This window comes from Myotis myotis, unplaced genomic scaffold (assembly GCF_014108235.1).
Source record: "Myotis myotis isolate mMyoMyo1 unplaced genomic scaffold, mMyoMyo1.p scaffold_m19_p_1, whole genome shotgun sequence".
NCBI classification, from domain to species: Eukaryota; Metazoa; Chordata; class Mammalia; order Chiroptera; family Vespertilionidae; genus Myotis; species Myotis myotis.
Window position 1 is genome coordinate 86,778,284 of NW_023416313.1, and position 12,787 is coordinate 86,791,070.

At 36.7% G+C, this 12,787-nt stretch overlaps 1 pseudogene; it reads right to left on the reverse strand.

The window, feature by feature from the left end:
- Positions 1–308: 308 nt before the first annotated feature.
- Positions 309–1,303, reverse strand: LOC118673311 (annotated as a pseudogene).
- Positions 1,304–12,787: the final 11,484 nt, after the last annotated feature.

The window sequence follows — 12,787 nt, forward strand, 5'->3', positions numbered from 1 at the left end:
TAGTATGTATGTACTGTATGTACATATTTGGCATGGATCTATTGCCAATAAATTTTCTCTATTTTTGTTTGTTTGATATAATATTTAATTGCCCTTTATTTTTGAGAAGTATCTTTCTAGGTAAGGAATTATGGTTATAACTTATCTTTTTTTTTTTTTTTAATTAAGTGAGGCTTTTTATTGTTGTTTTTCTTCCTTTTTTTTTTTTTTTTTTTAATTAAGGGTCCCTTACTGGTCCTGCTTCCATGAGTGGCCGAGACCAGGTGGAAAAGGGGAGGGGAACCAGGCAGCACTGGGAGGGGTTATCATCACAACATTCCATTTATACACAGAACTAAACAGACAAGCACAGAGTCACTATTGCGGTTAGAAGTTGGCAGCATGGGAAAGGGGAGGAACAGGTTGCAAGTAGGGGTGTCGTTAAAAAAACTACAGGCCCTCTCCAAAACTGGGGTGCTTGGGGTAGGGAGGACTTGGTCTGCTTCAACCTAAGAGGAATCAGAAGATCAAAAGCTGTTTGGGAAGGCCAGAACCGTCAGGGGTAGAGGGAGAAGGAAGGTCCAGGGGGTGGGGGGCTGTTTGGCAACTGGGTGAAGGGATTGCCCTCCCCCTGCTGGGATCCCTCCAGCCCCTCAGGTCTGGCAGAAGGGGGGCAGCCTGCAACCCCCCACAGTCAGGTCTGGGGCTGCCAGATGGTCCAGGCAGGGGGCTGGAGGGGGTTCACAAAGGCTTGCCCTCCAGGGAGATGACAGCACTGCCCCCCCCCCCCCAGCTTCTCTGTCAGAGTGCAGCGGTCTTTGACCTCCTCGTAGCAGTTTGCTTGTAATTCATGCTTGATCCCCGTAAGCTTCTTCTTGATGGCATCCTTGGAGCTGGCATAGATCATTTTGCTCTTAAGAGACGCAGACTCAGGAGCTCAGAAGATAAACACCAGGTCCTCCTTCTTGCTCTCCTTGGTCTCATAGGTTGCGTCATACAGGGCATAAAGGCAGTCTTTGTCCGGCAGCATCTTGACGAATGTGGCGTAGGGGTCGTCTACTGTCTGGCCCACATCACCTACCAGGATCTCCTTGCCCTCTTCCAGAATGATGTTCTTCTTGTCTTCACTCAGGCAGAAGAGCACCATCATCTTTCGCTTCTTCACCTCCTCTGGTGTTGAGGACTTATGTACCTTCATGTCATTGAACACTTTGATGACTCCATCAGAGACAGCCACACCGGAGGCCATGTTTCCGGAAGCTAAAGGAGATAGCAAGAAGAGCCTGGAAAGACGAGCGCCGCTGCAGCTGCTGCGGGGATCCGACTGAACCATAACTTATCTTGATTTAGAAGTTTGAAAATAACTTTTTATTGTCTTAGCACTTAATCCTGTTAGTAAATCAGCAATCTTATGGTTGCTTATTTGAGAGTATTTTTTTATTTTGTCTCTTGCTGCTTTTAAGATTTTTTTTTTTTCTTTTACCTTTGGTTTTCAGAATCAGAAGTGCACCTAGATGCTTTATTTGTATTTATTTTGTTTTAGGTTTATAGAAATTTTAAATTCTGTTGCTTGAAGTCTTTGATCAGTTTTGGAAAATCTTGGCTAGTACCATTTAAATATGGGTTCTTCTTTGTTTTTTGTTTCTAGTTTTCTTTTAGGATTTCAAATATATATATGATAGACCTTCCACCATGTCCAACATGTTCCTTACATTCTGTCTTCTTTAAAAAATTATTTCTTTGCTTTCATGGGGATTTTTACTAATTTGATTCCATTTCACTAATACTTCTTTCTATAATGTTTAATATGCTATGTTGTGTTCTTAACCTTAGTTATTATATACAGCAATTACAAATTTTTAATTTGATAATTTGTTTGCAGTCTGTAGTTCTTAGGTTAAATTCTCCATGTTTCCATTTAATATCATGAGATTATTAAATATAGTATTTCAAAAGTTTATATCTGATAACACTATTGTTTGAGTCATTTGTAAGTCTATTTCTATTTTTTTATTGTATTTTTTGGGTTTTAGTCACTTAGTCTTATCTCCTGGTATACCTGTCAATTTTTTATTGAATACTTTGCATATTCAGTACAAAATTTACTCTGAGTGGCCAGATTTTTATGACCACCTGATGTTTGTAGGCAAATTAGCTATAATTTCACCCTGCAGTTGCTAGAGGGCCAGACCATTATAAATAGGGAAGCAGGTTGTTTACCATAACAGTACAGTAGAAGTGATTTTTTTCTGAAGCTATGGGTAAATAATGGGATTTAACAGCCTTTGAACATGGGATATATATATGGAAGCAGGTGGTTTCTACTGTTGTGGTAAACAACCTGCTTCCCTATTTATAATGGCCTGGCCCTCTGGCAACTTCAGCGCGAAATTATAGCTAATTTGCCTACAAATGTCAGGTGGTCATAATAATCTGGCCACTCAGTGTATGCAGCCTCAGGATAATGCTTTATTTTTCTAGTGTTTAGTTTTTCTATCAGACATAGAATTTGAACACATTTCTTTGAACCAATTAGGGAATGAGAAATTTGTGTCTGACTTTCAGTATTTCCAGGGGCTTGAATTTCTAGTTTGCTTTTATTCCTAGATTGCAGCCCTTGGGGAGTATTAATGGAAAGTCTACTTTTCTTTTCTTTTCTTTTCTTTTTCTTTTCTTTCTTTTTTCTCTTCTTTTCTCTTCTCTTCTCTTCTCTTCTCTTCTCTTCTCTTCTCTTCTCTTCTCTTCTCTTCTTTTCTTTTCTTTTTCTTTTCTCTTCTCTTCTCTTCTCTTCTCTTCTCTTCTCTTCTCTTCTCTTCTCTTCTCTTCTCTTCTTTTCTTTTTGTTTTAAATCAGGTCCTTCCCCTTTGGTAGGAATTTTTGCCCCCCTGGCATCTTGACACTATCAAAAACTCTGCTCAGCTTTAATACATTTTAGCTGCTTCATTCTGACTTCTATTATCTTCTTTGCAAGACCAGAAACAGAGTACTGTGGGTTCACTTCAATATATATATATAATATATATCTTGTCATTTTAAATCCTGGCTACCCATGCTGTTTTCTAAAGCCCTCAAAGAGCTGGATTATCTTGAGATTTTATAATTGTTCTTGGTGGAAGAGTTGGTCTTTAAAATGCTACTTTCCAAAGTCAGTCATTTTATTGTTAAGATAATTTGTTTGGTGACAGCTTATTAACTCATTCTTTTTGCTGTCTCTCCCGTCCCCCCTCCCCCCTTATTCATCCATCACTTCTACATACAATAGATATGAATGCTGTCTCAGTTATTGTGCTAAAGTTTGGACAAAATAAAACAAGATCATTTCCTTAAGTACACCTCAATGTAATAGGGAACAAAGATTTGCACAAGAGTATACTGCCTTAAAATATACTCTAATTACTTGCATATGCAAATTCAACCCATTGTCAAAGTTGAGGTGCTTTACTGGAATCTCTGTTTAAAGATGCAAGTCAGGAAATCTTCCACTGAGTTTATTTAGTTTTTCTAATCCTCACCTGAGGATTTTTAATTTTATTTTAGAGAGAGAGAGAGAGAAACATTGATGTGCAAGGGAAACAATGATGGGCTGCCTTCTGTACACATCCAAGTTGGAATCAAACCCACAACCTTCTTGGTGTATGGGATATGGACTATGCTCAACCAACTGAGTCACCCGGTTGGGCCTTCCATTGACTTTTACATATTCAAAAGAACGGACAAGTTTTAGACAGGTATAGTAGCATCATAAAGCCCATATCATTTTTTGTATTTATCTTCAAAGAGTTTTAATAACCTTAATGTAACATTCACTCAAACAGGTGGTGAAGCTTATTTACATTCATTTCATAACCAATAAACTAATTACAGTTAGATATTACTTGATAACCTGAAAATACCAATTAGTCAAATAGTCTCTTCACTAGAACTGTTATGCAAATGAATACCTCATCATGTCCTTTAGTCTAGGACCAATTAGAGTTGGAGCAAAATGTACTTCTTTCCTCTCTATTTGTCTCCCTTTAAAAAAGCATTATACAGTTCTCTGTTCACTTAAAGAAACTAGCTTGGGAAAAATACCACAAGTAAGTCTTAAAGCAAATTTGCCAATGTTTCCCAATGTTTCTTACTATGTCTTAGTCCTCCTTTCTGTTACTTTTTATCTGGGTCTCTAAGGGGCTTTTGCATACCAGGTATGTGGGATGTTTCTGAGAACTCTCACTGTAGACACAAGATAGAATGTCTTTTAGCCTGGGTTATGATAAAATGCACTGAACGGTTTTGCAGTACAAAAAACCATATCTTAAATTATTGACTGTACATATGGAATTTTTGTGTCATGATTTTATATCTGTAATGCATGCATGTGTGTTTGAACATATTAGTGGAGGTATATCTTACAAAATTTGGGGGAAGAAAATGTGGATTTAAATAAAGGTGGGCTTTTTGATGCTAATTGATACATAAATTTGAAATGTTTGCATCTGTATGGGATGCGTTTATATCTAATTACCATGTTATGCACTTATCTTTCTTAAATTTGCCACTCTTTTTATTAGGAACATATTAAGAGTTTTTTGTTTCTTTTCTTTGTCTTTAGTATTAACAGACCCGAACAACCATTCGGATTAATATGACCTCATGGTTAATTTTATTATCTAATTGTGTGTTTCAGTGTTCCGTGACAAATATGATACTGCAGCATTGTAAAGGCCCGGAGTCAGCATTGTAGGAGAGTGGCAAGGAGCTGGAACAATGCAAAATTCGAAAAGATTGAGCTGGGCACTGAGTACTCTAAGGCTACAGTATTTCTATTTCTACCAAGAGGGTAACTGTGCATCCCATATTCATTTTTCAGAAGGGTGTCAACCATCTGGCTCCTCTTGTTTTTCCCTTCTCGCTCCTTCACATCTGTTGCTTCTTCATTGTTCTACACAAGCTTACATTCCATATATTTGATGTTCATTTCCATAAAAATTCCACAGTCATGAAAATGCCTAGATTTTACCTGCAGGTCCAAGATAATTACAGTGAAACAGCAGCCAAGGTCATAAGAAAGTTTATGTCCAGATTAGACGGCTGACTGCCATAGAAATCCCTGGCAAGGGATAGCTGCTGGTTATGTTTTGCCTGTCCAGACAATCATTTGAAAGGCATCTGAGTTAGCAGTCTGACACATACTTCCTGGTTGGGTCACCACATTAAGTGTGCTTAGCTATTTGTAAAGCTATCTGGAGAGAAAGAGCATGTTAAATTGGAAACACATGGACAGAATGACACACATAGCCTTGGAATTCGCAGTGCAGTGCGGCAGAGTTCAATCAGGTGCTTGACATCCTGACAATCTTGTCTCTGTAGGAAGACAAAGGAAAACACCAGGACACCTTAGGTTTGGTGGTGGTAAGCTCACATTTTGGGGCCATTTTCTTAGCCTGGTTTCCCTCAGAGAGGATCTTTCCATCTGCAATGTTTTTTCCTTCTATCATCATCAGTACTCATCACTTGCCTTCATTCTGTAATTCCCCTCCTAGCATCGATTTAAACTCAAATAAATACTGGTTAGCAGGTTAGAGTAGATGTAAGAATTCCCACTGTTCTTCCCTCTGGATGCCAGAGTTTCTTCATGTTCTCTGATTATCAAGCTTACTCATTACTATTATCTTTAAAATAAAACATTATTTTTATCATTTATAGAGGTCAGATTCATATTGTTGACAGTAAAGCCCATGAAGAGGCAATCTGACATGTAAAAAAAATCAGTTTTTGTTTCTGTAAGCAATATCTTTATGTGTATTTAGTGCCAGAGCTAGCATATAAATATACAAAGCAAATTACACCAAAAAATTTATTTACAAATTAGTAGGTTTCTCTGACTTGACTGTTAGTTCTAGCTATATTACGAGCATTAATACAAGAGCATTAATACAAACAGTTGTAAATGCATATGGGTATTTTGTCAGGTCTGAGGCAGTGTTGTATCCTAAAAATTATGGTCAACTAGGAGTCAGGAGGCCTAGAGTTTTATCTTCACTTTGCTATTAACTTGTTCCTTTTCATTTTATTGATTAATAAGATAGGGATTTACATTAGGTGATCACTAAATCCTGGTAAGATTCAAGAGAACACAGTAGCCTCAAAAGAGGTATGCATGGTAGGTTAGCAAAGGAAGGTTAGCAAGGGAAGGGTGAGCTATGTAAACATTTGGTTAGGTCTAGGTTGGGGAGGTCATTACAAAGGTTGGTAACCTGTGTAGAGGAAGCTGTCATAGAAGATAGGATATTGGAAGGTGTTAAAAGGGGAAAAAAAAAACAGTAGGGACTGCCCTGAGTTGTTACAGAGACATCTCAAGCTTGTAAAAGATAATGAATAAAATTTCCAGTAACAAATTAAAATTAGAAGCTGAAGTGTGAAAAAAAGTTAAGTAAATAACAACATATAATACTGGAACTCTCTTAAAACGGGTTTTTAGGAGGAGAAAAAAATCTTTGAGAAGATCTAAATAAGAGAGCAATTGCTTATGATTTGTTCAAAGTAACATGCCATTGACTAACAGTGTGTCCCTCAAATCAGGGTTCCCCAACGTTGGCACTGTTCACATTTTGAACTGAATAATTCTTTGTTGCTGGGAGTAAGGATTAGGAGAAGGTCATGTTACTGTAGAATATTTTAGTAACATCCCTAATCTCTACCCACTAGATGCTGAAAACCCTCCTACACAAGTCATGCTAATAAAAATGGTTTTGTCTATAGATTGCATTTTCAAGTTCTATACTCTATTTTTCATGACATACTTTAAAGAAGTACAGACCTTTCAGATGGGAGTACACAATAAGAGCAGATCAACCTAAAATTATCCTAATGGTCTCATTTCCTGTGTCCTATATCTCTCTCTCATGTGTAGGGGGTTCTTAGTAAGCAAGATTGAAGATAAATATTAATAGATTGGACTCCAGGATGTTTTTCACTCACTAAATCTTTCACATTTTCTAATTTTAGAGTTTCCAGAAATCAAGCAACATTACAGTTCATACTTCTTATCCACAGGCACCTTCTAAACCAGGTTAACCTGTCATTCTAACTTATCTATATACTTTTTTATTCATTTGTTGCTGCAGAACACTTATTCCTATGGTTTAGAATGAGTCTATGTCTTGTTTCTGGGTAGTCTTACAAATGGCAAGTGACAATGCATCAGTCTGGTGGCCTTGGCCAGCATATCTGGAAGGCCCAAACTGTCTTCTTTCAAGTAAGTTCTGAAATGAAGCAGAAAGGAACTTAAAACCTTTCTTAATGTTGAAAACCTAATGATTCAGAGCCCAGTGAAGATATGAATAAAACAAATAGAATCTCTTCCCTCAGACCTTACCCAACCCCTCTGTGCCTCAGCTAGGAACAAGCAGGCTTTAGCACCTTTTCACACTAACTTCTGCAAATCAGTGGCTGACACTTGGTGGATGTTGTTGAATGAAGGCTTTCTGGGTTTTTATCCTGATGCTGCCTCTAAAGCAGCGGTTCTCAACCTGTGGGTCGCGACCCCTTTGGCGGTCGAATGACCCTTTCACAGGGGTCGCCTAAGACCATCCTGCATATCTGATATTTACATTACAATTCATAACAGTAGAAACATTACAGTTATGAAGTAGCAACGACAATAATTTTATGGTTGGGTCACAACATGAGGGACTGTATTTAAAGGGCCAGAAGGTTGAGAACAACTGCTAAAGTATAGAAAAGTTTATTAAAGGAATAGGTAGACATTCAGTTTAATGATATATTTTGAACACCATTTTAATCCCTGTGGAGGCTATGATCTTGTCTAAGCTCTGTTATGTAAATTCCAGAAGAACTTCTGAGGTTAAAGGAGACAGACGCAGCTTTTTCTGCAATAGGAATGCATGTTTGTAGACCCTAGCATAACATTTGGGTTTATAAATGGCTCCTTTTTTTTTTTCATAAAGCAGCTTGTGTGATGCTATGCAATGCTAAATAAGTTTTGGTTGCTATATTTATCTTTATATATAAATGGAAATTACTTGAATATAGCATTTAAACTTGAAAATATACAGAAATGCTTATTTGGAAAGATAGCAAAATTATTCTTATAAATTCATTCAAAATAAATTGACCTTAAAAAAGTCTGAGAGAGCTCGGTTCTCATGTCTGTGGTCTGTGCATAGCTGCCTGTGGATTTTTAAACAATTTTTTTAATTGTTGACATTATTATAGATGTACTCTATCCCCCTCTCCCCAGACCCCCCCCCCCCCCCCCCCCCCGCCTAAATCAAGACCTCATCGCAACCCAGGCCATCCTTGGGTGGTGCACGTGTGCATATAAATTCTTTCGTTAATCTCTCCCCTCCTTTTCCTTCTGAGATTTGTTCATCTGTTCATGTCTCCATGTCTCTGGACCTATTTTGTTCATCAGTTTATTTTGTTCATTAGATTTCACATATAAGTGAGATCATGTGATGTTTGTCTTTCTGTGACAGCTTATTTCACTTAGCATAATGGTCTCCATGTCCGTCCATACTGTCTTACAGCCACATAGTATTCCATTGTATAAAGATAACACAGCTTTCTTATCCACTCATATACTGATGGACATTTGGGGTGTTTGCAGATAATGCTGCTGTGAACATAGGGGTGCACATATTCTTTCTGATTGGTGTTTCAGGATTCTTGAAAGTCCTCGAAGAAAACATAGGCAGTACAATCTCAGACATCTTACTGAGAATTTTTGCTGATACATCTCCTAGGGCAAGAGAAATAAAGGAAAAAAATAAATGGGACTAAATAAAAAAAAAATGTACACAGCGAAAGAAACCATCACCAAGATGAAAAGGAAACCCATGATATGGGAGAATACATTCACCAGTGATATATCTGACAAGGGGTTAATTTCCAAAATATACAAAGAACTCAACACATTTCTACAAAAGGAAGACAAACAGTCCAATTAAAAAAAAGGCAAAGAACCTAAATAGACACTTCTCCAGTGAGGACATACACATGGCCAAGGGACATGAAAAAATGCTCAATGTCACTAACCATCAGAGAGATACGAATGAAAGCCACAATGAGGTATCACCACCTCACACCCCCCAGAATGGCTACCATCAATAAATCAACAAACAGCAAGTGCAACTGAGAATATGGAGAAAAGGGAACCCTAAGACACTGCTGGTGGGAATGCAGACTGGTGCTGCCACTATGGAAAACAGTATGGCGTCTCCTCAAAAAATTAAAAATGGAACTGCTGTTCGACCCAGGAATCCCCATTCTGTGCATATATTCTAAGAATTCTGAAACACTAACCAGAAATAATATATGCTACCTGTTGAATTTTGTTCCTCGTGCATAGAAGATATAATAATGCATTTTATCTAAAATAAATAAACAAAACCAAGGACGAAGACTATATAGAAGTTTAAGTAAGTTCTGAGATAAGGAAAAGTGTTGAGGACAGTTGTGTGTATGTGTTGATGTTCTTTAGTTAAATTGTCATTTCATTAGAATGGGTCCTTTTTTTCTAGACCTGGTTGTTAAAGTCGTGGTTCAAGACTAGTGAATTCTAAACAGAAGGTAGAAAATAGGTAGCTAAAAAAAATGAAGAAGAAAAAAGGAAATGAGCTGATTCATTTTAGCAACAGGAAAATTAATATCCCAACTGGGACTTTGCCCATTTCTACAGCCTCTGAGCAGCAGTATCAGTTGCTGTCAACACCATTTATGTGGAAAATTGCATTGACATAGTTTAATTGGTTCTGTAATATAATTGTAGCGCAATGAAGCAAAATAGCCTATTTAGGGTACTCGATACCATAATTATCCAGAAGTGCAGAGATAATGTGAAATCCAGGAATGGAATTTGAAAACACATAGGATGGCATTTTAGAAGTGAAGTGAGGCAGGGTGTGAGGAAAGGAAGTTTTTGATATTGTAAAATTTAACATGATGATTGGCTTTTAGTAGTATTTTAAAATTGTTTTTTTTTTTTTAAAGAAGCAAAGAATGATTTTGGAACCCTGCTTTTTCTTTCACCACCTTGGGCCTAGAAAGGTTTAATTCTTTCATATTTAATGGGCAGTGACCCAGAGCATTTGAAACTGGACTTGGCCCTAGAAATGAACATTGGTGGATTGCTGTCCTAGCCATAGAGCTGTGTCTACTTCTCTGATGAAAATTGTATTTCCTTTTTATCAGGTAAGATCAAGATAATTAAAGCCCCCTGGACAAGCTTATTTGTTTTTAAACAATTACAACCAATGATTGTGAATTCACTAGAATGATGGTTTATTGTATTACTGACAAATAGAAACACATCTTCAAGTTATGTCATCTTCTTATTTACATCATCTTTTCACCTAGTATCTTGGCTCTTGATTCACTCTTTTATAACCCTGCCCAATGTATTTCTAAACTGCTGCTGCTGTAGAGAGGTGATAAGTATTTAATTAAAATGATTTTATTTCCTCAACAGGGAAATACAATCTGCCCATTTGTAATGCATGTTGCTTGCGCACACCAAGACTGTCAAACAGGCATAAAATTGTTTAAAGTATTACATGAGTCTCCCTTTCCCCCCCATTGACCTCTCCCCAGCCATCCCCTCCCCCAGGCACAAGCCCTCACCCCACTACTGGCTGTGTCCATTGGTTTTGCTCATATGCATACATACAAGCCCTTTGGTTGATCTCTTACCCCCTCACCCCCCACCCTCCCTCATAGGTTGTATAGTCTGTTCCATGCTTCTATGTCTCTTGTTCTATTTTTGTTCATCAGGAGACTCATATAATACTTTAAACAATAAAGAATTTAAAAGAAAAGAAAATATGGACATAACCCCCCCCAAAAAAACCCAAACACACACACACACACACACACACACACACACACACACACACAGGATGCAGAGAGATAGGGATCACATAAATGTATACGCATATTTATTCTTCAGTAAAAAATACACATTCTATTTGTGTATATGTAGTTTTTATGTAACATTGTATAATCCTTTCTACTTGGTATTTTCATTTTAAATAAGTTATTAAAGTGGAAACTAAATGGATTATATTAATATACAAAAGTAAACATGGGTATTAGTGTTAGTATGTTCATATGTTCTTTTAAATATAAAATTTTATTGGCAAAGTTTTTTACCAAACATATGGGATAATATATTTATTTGAATTTAGAATTTAAAACAGATGATTAGAGAATCTGACTAGGGACATATGTTTATCTTTAGTTAAATTATCATATCAACTATTATGGAAGGAAAGGTGAGCTATTAAATATGAGCACTGGTAAAGATTACAGTTCACATTGATTGTCATGTTTTTTAGCTAACGCAATTGAGTGGGGGTACAATCGTCCATTTAAAATATTTGGAATTGAAATATACAGCGGTTTCATTTCAGAAACCTAAATCTCAATTCCACTTCTGTTACTGGTAGAGGTCAGTTTATCTGCTGCCTGGTCCTTACTCTGCTTTAAATTATCCTCTGTGACTTCACTGCTCTTCTAATCACTAAAAGTTATGACTGAAGTAAATATAACCTTTGATTCTTCCCTGTGTCACAGGGCATTTAAAGAATTCCTTCTAAATCCACCAAAAAACCCTGCTGCTGTACAGCTCTTTCCTACTTTTGGAAATGCTCGGATGCTAAATCCCAGCCACTTGGAAACTGCGTAAACCTACTTTAACCTATTCTTGCATCCTTGTTTCTTTTGTAGAAATTTACTGTTTAAAGAAATTAATAATCAAATGTGGGAAAGGAAGTCACATTTACTGAAAATTTTAGGCTTCTTCTTCTTTTTTTATTTTTTTAGCGATCACTTTTTTGAATCTTTATTGGTCTTATCACCCAAGCGTTTATTCCCAGGTATTACAGTTCAATTCTGCTGATTAAAACAAACAAAATACAAAGCAATTTTGATTTTTCTTTTATTTCTTATAATCTGCATATTTTCTCTTGTGTCTGGCATTTTTTTTTCCTTACAGACTATACTTTGAAAAATGTGAGTTCTGGTACAAATTCAGAACTACCTAGATATGTGCATTTTTTTTTTTCTGTAAAGTGAGAGTGTTTATCTCTAAGTTCCGTTTTAGACTTTTCAGCATGTGATTTTGTAATATCACACTAAGCCCTCCCAGGGCCATAAAAGAGTGAATCACAATTCAGTTTTTATTGGCACTTTTAATCTCAGTGCCAAAAGTTTTGCAAGGGTGTTTTCCTCTTCACACATTCTTCAGGACTTGAATATTAGGAGTTAGAGAAACATATATGTATCCATGAGTGGAAGAAATTTTATTTAGACTAAAAACTCCTAGTGCTTTTCTAAGGATCATTATCCTGGATACATAGATGAAAGAAGTTTAGCCATGTTCCTAATTTTACTTTATTCTTAGCTATTATGGATTGGAAAAATAGGTGATATTAGATAATTACAGCTTAATATTTCTTTCCTGTAACACCAGTCATGATTCAGTGCAACAGCAGAATGAGGCAAAACATGGAGAAGCAAGCAACCTAATCATCAGGAAGATTATACCTCCTTGAAACACTAAAGAGCCTGGTGTAGGTAGTATAGCAAAGGAAAAACATGGACATAGTTTACAGCTCCTCTTGGATTGTAGGCAATATGTTTTATGTGTTAATTTTTATTATTTTGAAATTATTTCAGAAGAACAAAAATGTGTCAAGAATACTCTAATGAACAAACTATGTATCCACAACTAGCTTTTCTAAAGGCAACATTACTCCCTCAGTAAAAATTCCTCATGTGCCTTTTGCTAATTGTAATCCCCTTC